This window comes from Lactuca serriola, chromosome 4 (genome assembly GCF_051521515.1).
Source record: "Lactuca serriola cultivar US96UC23 chromosome 4, Lser_US96UC23_V15, whole genome shotgun sequence".
Taxonomy (NCBI): Eukaryota; Viridiplantae; Streptophyta; class Magnoliopsida; order Asterales; family Asteraceae; genus Lactuca; species Lactuca serriola.
In genome coordinates, this window is record NC_136411.1 from 150,002,631 (window position 1) to 150,010,357 (window position 7,727).

General features: G+C 35.8%; 1 pseudogene; it reads right to left on the reverse strand.

Annotated features, from left to right (window-relative positions):
• Positions 1 to 4,255: 4,255 nt before the first annotated feature.
• Positions 4,256 to 6,525, reverse strand: LOC145102741 (amino acid transporter AVT6E pseudogene; annotated as a pseudogene).
• Positions 6,526 to 7,727: the final 1,202 nt, after the last annotated feature.

Sequence of the window (7,727 nt, forward strand, 5' to 3'; positions counted from 1 at the left end):
TATACATGTTTTAAATAAGTTAAACTATATATGTATTTTATATCTACGAAAATGTTGGGGTAAAACATGGGTAGATATAATAGATTAAATATGAGTTGGACGATGAGTTGAGAGGTGATATAGACTATGAGGTATGGGTGAGAGGTGTACGATGTGAGAAGCCTTTTTCCCAAACGTTGTCCTCGTCATTCAGCAGAGTATGGGTGACAACCACGGACTATTCTAGATAATCCAGTGGAACACTAGCAGGCTCGCAACCTGTAGGTGTTGTGAACGATGTGTTCACTCGGTGTACTCTAAACCTTGGTGATCATGCATACTTGATGCCTAGACCCTGGTGATCATGCAGTCTTGGTGCCAAAACCCTGGCGACTATGCAGACTTAGTGCCTATTGTATAAATTCTGGCGACTATGCAGACTTAGTGCCTAAACCCCGGTGACGATGGACTTCGTGATGATTCCTTAGGATGATCCTTAGGATTGTATGAACGAGGAATGGTTGATTCTTAGGGTAGATCCTTAAGAATAAAGAAGATAATGGGGATGGGTAATTGGGTTGATTGTTTGATTGTTTGAACATAATAATCATATTTTTGTGGGTTGAAAACCCTATGTACCCACCAGGTTTCCCAACCTGACCCACTCGGTTTATTTATATAACAGGTGTTGATATGAAGTCACATTACACTGAGAGATTTAAAGAGATGTAGATCACTAGTGTAAATAAACGTAAGTTCTGTTTATGCTTATGTTTCTGTATTAACGATGACATCCCAAACGTTTTAAAATGAATAAAATACGTTTCTTCGAAAATGTTTTAATAACGTATTCATCATGTTTTTCTGGTAACAAATTCCATAACATTTTTATTAAAAGAAGTACTCTGATTTTTATTAAGCATAAACAAAATCGGTCTTTTTTGGCCGTGAAAATGGGGATGTCACACTAAGCCACAGTCACCATTTCCATCATCTCTTGGGTTGAGTCACATTTCTGCACAAGATGATACACATGATAGGGAAGAGAGTTTCCTATTTCAGCTCTGGCTTTGACATCATTATTAATCAGTCTCTTGTCATCGTTGTCATAGCTAGTCTCTGGTTTTTGCTTCAAGGGACCAACGTGAGCATTGTTGGCCATAGGTTGATACATAGAAACGTGAGGACCTTTTTCAACAATTTTACGCATCTCATAGTCCATGGTTTTAAAAACAACCATGGCCTTAGTTTTCCACATGGCGAAGTCGTGTTCATTGAAAAGAGGAATCTTGTTCAGACCAAAGGACTTTGAATTACTGGAAGTCGACATGATTAATTGAGTGTATTCAAAAACTCGCTCTGATAACAATTGAAGATTTGTTTCGATCAGATACACATCAAGTAAAACAAATAAGAAAAAAAGTTACGAAGTATATAAAGAACATAAAAGTAATATAACACAGAGGATTCATCAAATTGTCTTTCACCAAGAAAGGGGTTGTCACAAAGACGGTCACAAATACGATTACGACACTAAGCCATAGGTTACATTAGGGTTTCACCCTAATGTCGAATATATATATATATATATATATATATATATATATATATATATATATATATATAAATCTATACAAGTATATCCTTGATTTAAAGGATTGTATCTGATCTATACTAAGAATCGGTCTTCACAACAAAGATATCGAATCTGCTATCTATTTTATTCTTATCTGTATCATTACCTAATATGCAAAAGAGTACATAGAATAACTATCTTCATGATGACGTTGATAGACTTGATGATTATGTAGACGTTGATGCTGACAGATAACGTGTAGAGTGTTTGACTCATCAGATCATAAGGTGTGGCCTTACAAGATCCCACTCTAGAGCCATAACCAAACAAGGAACATGCAAGAAAGCCTAGATTGAGAGTTCTGAGGCTATCCTATGTGACTACATACAACCCCTAGGGCACTCCACTAGAGGATCAACAACCTACTGGTACTCTAACCAACATACTACTAGTCTTATATCCTAACATACATGGATATACATTATAATGATAGTATAGTGAGGAAACTCACATGAATCGAAGAACCAAGGAAACACAGCAATATGCTCACTCCTTGCACTGATCACTCCCACGAATCAACTAGCACCAAACCAAGGTGGAACCTTAATCAATAACCTAATTCCTTCAAGTTTGACCCAAGGTCAAACCAGTTAAAAATCAACGGTCAACGACCAAACCCTTACCATGACGTGGAGGACTCTTGGTCACGTAGTTGGAATATCCGGACAAGATAGTCGTGAGGACCTCAATCGTCACGACGTGACAGACATCGTCAAGTTATGGGAACTGGTTATGGACAGCTTAATGGATTTATCCCTTAATCCATTAAGCTCACTCATCTCCTCTAGAAGGCTTCCTTACACCCTAATAGTCATAAAAATCGTTGCTTTATAGTCATGCACTCCCTATGCAAATCTTGAGCTCAAGTTGGGTCATAAATGATGAAAAATAGGTCAAAACCTCATACATGAGTTCAAAACTCTACCAAACTTCAGATCTAGCACATCTAACCACAAAGGGACTCTAAGGACCCATAAAGTTACCAACTTTATGGAATCCCAACACTTCAATTAGTCTAAACATGGAGAATAATGCATAAAAAATCTAGATCCAACAACAAGGAATCATAAATCTTGGAGCTTGAATACTCACAAAGGTCCATAGAAATTGCTAGCAGGTGATGATGAGGCTTGCAAGCTAGATCTATGCACCAAGGATGCTCCCTTCTCATTCAAGACACCAAACCACTACCAAAATAGAGGCTAGGGTTTCTTTGAAAGGGTTGGAAGATGAAGAGAATGCTCTAAACCTTGAGTTATGGGCTTAAATATAGAAGAAACCCTAAAAGATCATGGGTTTGGGTTGCAGCTATTGTCACGTTGTAACATCCCTGTCATCACATCGTGATGGCCAGCCCGTATACGCATTCATCCAATTGGCATGTCACGTCGTGATGTGTCATTCATCACGTCGTGCCACAAGGTTTTTCCCAAAATCCTTACATTTGATCCTTCTAGCCCTCAACTGATTTATCCTGAAAAACGGGTGTTACACCTTGGGATGTATACAAGCTTTACATCTACCATCGAAATCCCAATATGCTGATATTTTTACCAAAAGGCTTCCAACATCACTATTTCTTAAGTTTCAGACCAGTTTAAACATTTGGTCCAAACCTCCCGATCAAATTGTAAGAGGTTGTTAATGTGTGTGTTTAGTGTACTCTTGTTTATATATCCAACTCACTTTGGTCCTGTTTGGATAGCCCTTTGGGACCATTGTAATTGTATGTTTATTGTGAATTAATGTGATGTTAGTTTCTTAAGAAAATAGAAACATTTAATGGATCGTTACATATTTTTGCTCATAATTGACCTCACATTAGCATAATATTTGTTTCAACTTTCAAGAATTGTCAAATGAACATAATATTTGTTGCTTGTCATAATTTTTTTTTTACTTTTACTTTTACATCTTATGTTTTTATTTAATGCAAGTATGGTAATGTAAGAGATTTTTAGGAGAAATTATTATGGATTTAGAACAGGACAATGTTTTGAACTTTTTGTTGTATGCGCCATTGTTATATTCGACAACAAGATAGTATTTTTATATGACTAATGTTTTGAACTTTTTAAAGTTTCTTAAAAAGGTGAATGTTGAGATGTATTTTCCATGTTTTAAACTTAAAAGTTATAATTGTGCTTTTTTTTTTCTTTTTGTAGGTCCTCAGGATATCATGATCTTACAAACCTAAGGAAAAAAAAGCCTAGGTAGGATTTCACAACCTTGCCAAAATCTATAATTAAAATTTTGGACACATGATTCATAGGTTTAGTTCCCTACCTTTTGGCCTTTTCTTACCTTCTCTACAAAGAAAAGAAAAGAAGCTTTTCACTAAATTGTTCACTAGTCATAATAGGAGAGACATACATCATGATCAAGACTCATTATGAGAATTAGTTATATAATTATGATATATGCACCGGGATCTATGATTTGAAAAATGAGTATCTACATTCAATGCCACAATTACTAACTACCTCGAAATCATTAGCCTTTAATAAGAAGCTAATTAAATTCAAGATTCCAAGATCCAAGCTTTTTGCTGATTATAGTCTTGATTTTGGGTTTTCATTGATTATCATTTTATCCCAAATCCCAAAATTTTATAAGTGGTAAATCACATACTCAAAGGTCTTTTAAAAATATTCTAACCATCTTTTAAGAACATATTGGTGGGAAGGGAAACTACAATTAGGGAAAACACCACACAATGTTATCACCAAACCTTAAACCATGTCTTTTATTTTATCTCAAACCCTATCATGAAAACCCTTTGGGGTTTCCTAATATCTATAAGGCCTACACCAGCAGAATTAAGAACTTATTACAGTCTACATTAAAACAATAGCTTAAAATCTTTACTAACCTCAAATACAAAATCAAAATACGATTACAGAAGCATAAAAATACTGAATTTATATTATGATTAGCAACTATCATGTATTATGAACTTACAATAACCCCAGAAAAAAAAGGGGTGTCTTGAGTAACCAAAGATGATTGCAATTCCTTAATCCATAACATAATCAATCTTTTCCCGCCCAAAGATCATCCTTCTAGAAGCAAAATCCAGCATCATCACAAGTGTTAACCTTAATTTCTCCAAAAACCACTCAATCAGAATCGCTTTGCATACTATAAATATTAGTCACAACTCCAACAACACTAACCATGATCCCAAAACACAACATCAAACATGAAAAAACCCTTTCCCGGTTGGTCAACCCTTGCCCTTGACCACCTAATTTAAGAGCAATAAGAGCAGGAAAAGTATACCCCAAAGAGACAGCTGTCGTTGCCCCTGTAAACTTAAACGCAGTCCAAATACTTGGAATCGAAGTAGACCCTAAAAATATAAGGGCCAAAAGTGTAAATGTCAAACCCAAACACCTTTTTCTACTTTCATGTAAAGGAGCTGACCCTTCAAAAGCTAATGCATCCACTGCTTGTCTCAAAGAAAAATGAATCACCGGAAAAACAAGAACCAAATGAAGAATATATCCAACACGAACTATGTAATTTATAGCGTTACTGAATTCTTTCCCAAGTGGTTTATCAAAATTCGTAAGAACATCTGATTCTGTATCGATTCCGAAAAGAAGGTACCCTGAAATGGCTGTTGAACAGTAGACTAATATACAGAGCACTGTTGTGATTCGACCAATTCTATTCATCTTTTGAGGTGAACGCCCTTCAAGTTCGTTGTAAATGGGTTGTAAATTGAAGTGGCAAACGAATGCGTTTGACATGATTGGAATCACAACTAGTAAATCAAGAATTGCTTTTTTTGATCCAAAATCGGGTGTCAATCTTGGAGGTTCGATTTCGCCTCTAACGAGTTTGATAAACGCGACACCAAAAGCAACGACTACAAAGACGACTGCTAATGCTACTGAAGCAGCTGAAGTTAGGCTTAATGAATCGATTCTGTCTAATACGCAAAGGGGTGTGAGAAAAAGGATTAAAACGATTAAAATGAGTAGTTTTCTGTGATCCCAGAAGCCTTCGCCTAACCATTGATCGAATACTCCGACGTGATTTTGGGAACCCGACATTACGTCGCCCATGATGATTAGATAAACGACTAGAACGCCGGCGTTGTTGAGAATGATACAGATTTCTGACAGGATTTTAGCTGGTTTACCTAATGCTTGTTCAACGACTTCTCCATAAGATAAAGCTTTGCATTGAACAGTGAATCGAACGAGTAATTCGACGCTGATTTCTGAGAGGATACCCATTACGAAAATCAAAATAACTCCGACAACCAAACCAAGAACTTTCATGGTGGCGGGTAATGCCATGATTCCGGCGCCGATTACAGTTGTGGTTAGATTGAATACGGCGCCGTAGACCCCAGAATTTGAGGATTTTTCTGTAAGGTGTGAGGTATCGTAATCGATATCGATGTCGTCATCAAGAACACCGGTTTCTAAGTAATCAATTCGATGTGTTACAAACCCTTCTCCATCCTCATCATGGATGAATTCGGGGTAAGTATTTTTCTCGGAAAATGTAGGGTTTTGAGATCCGTAATTTTGATTGTCTTGTAATTGCAATTCGACAAAAGATTCTTTGGGAACGGGCGCATAACCACTTTCCATGTTTCCTTCAAATGGGAATGTAGAATGTATCTATCTAGTTACACAAAAACATGGAAAAAGCAAACAACTTTGAAATCCATGTACGTAAATGGTGTCAAGATACATAGATCCTTACAAGATTGATGATTTCGTACCGAGAAGATTGAGGATCGTGATCATATTTGACGGTTTTGGAATAAATGGAAGGATCATAATTCATAAGAGAGTTCTAGATCTTAGGGGTCAATCATGATGCCTGTATTATGTCCAATGAGTCAAGAGGGAGAAAACAGAGGAATGAAAAGGGGAATTTTCAGGAGATTTACTCTGCAATTGGACAATTCGTATGGTTGACATTTTGACTTGCATAAAACTATTTGGGTCATGGTTCCTTGAGCCCGACCCAACCTCCTCTTTTATATTGACCCAATATATTATTTTAACATTATTTTAACCCAACAAATTTTTTCCAAATGGTTTAAATGGTCGTTTAAGTTTTTTTCTTGCATATAATTAGAGAACAAAGTGGGTCGAGGGTCATGACCTTTTCATTTAGTCACCATAACCTAACCTAATACTATAGGTTTAATATGTCATATAACTATTTGTATATATTTACACCTAATGATGTGGGTTTTTTAATAAAAAAAAAAATAAAGAAAATTACAAATAAACTCACTCCATGCTTATGCTTCTTCTCCACCTATGAGGTGTGGGGGCAGGTGTCCCAGTGATCTCCAACTTTGTACATGAAACGTAGGGTTTATATTTGTTTAGTAAGAAAGTGCCTACGATGATATATGGACTAAGATCTTTTCATAAGAAAAGTGGGGCACCGTGTTAGATTTATGATGGGATAATGGGCTACAATACGAAATTGATTTTAAATTAAAGAAAACACAAACTGTAAGTTGGTGCTTTTTTGATTCTCAGCAAACACAAACTGTAAGTTGACTTCCGTCTCCTTCATCCCAACATTGTAAAAAAAAAAAAAAAATTTTAAAAAAAAATAAAAAAATAAACGAAGAGAATAAAAGAAATATGATTTTTGTAATATGTATGACAATCCTAGATAGGACAATTATAACACGTGTTTGTTTTTTTTTTCTCTTTTTGTAATTTAACTTTCTTATCGGTATTTATTTAAAAAAAAGTATTTTATATTTTATACTCCCAATACATTCAAATCCTAAATCCATCACTGACCACTGCCGCTCAAAAGTGGCAACCATTTGAGCGATGCCTCCAAGTTGGGGGGAGCATCTGCGAACCATTTTGCACTTGCAAGGTCGTTCATGACGAATAACTTTCTTCATTCTCTTTAGCTCTACGAGCTTCTTCTACATTTGGTTCCATTGGAATGGTTTAGAACTTTAACCAGATCCTGTAAAATTATAAATCAGATCTAAAATGTTACTAACTAGTAATTGAGTTCGTGTTTTGCTGTGAGTTTTTACGTGTTTTTGTTGCTTATTAGGAGTGACAATTAATTTAGCCAATATAAGATATCACATCTTCTTGCA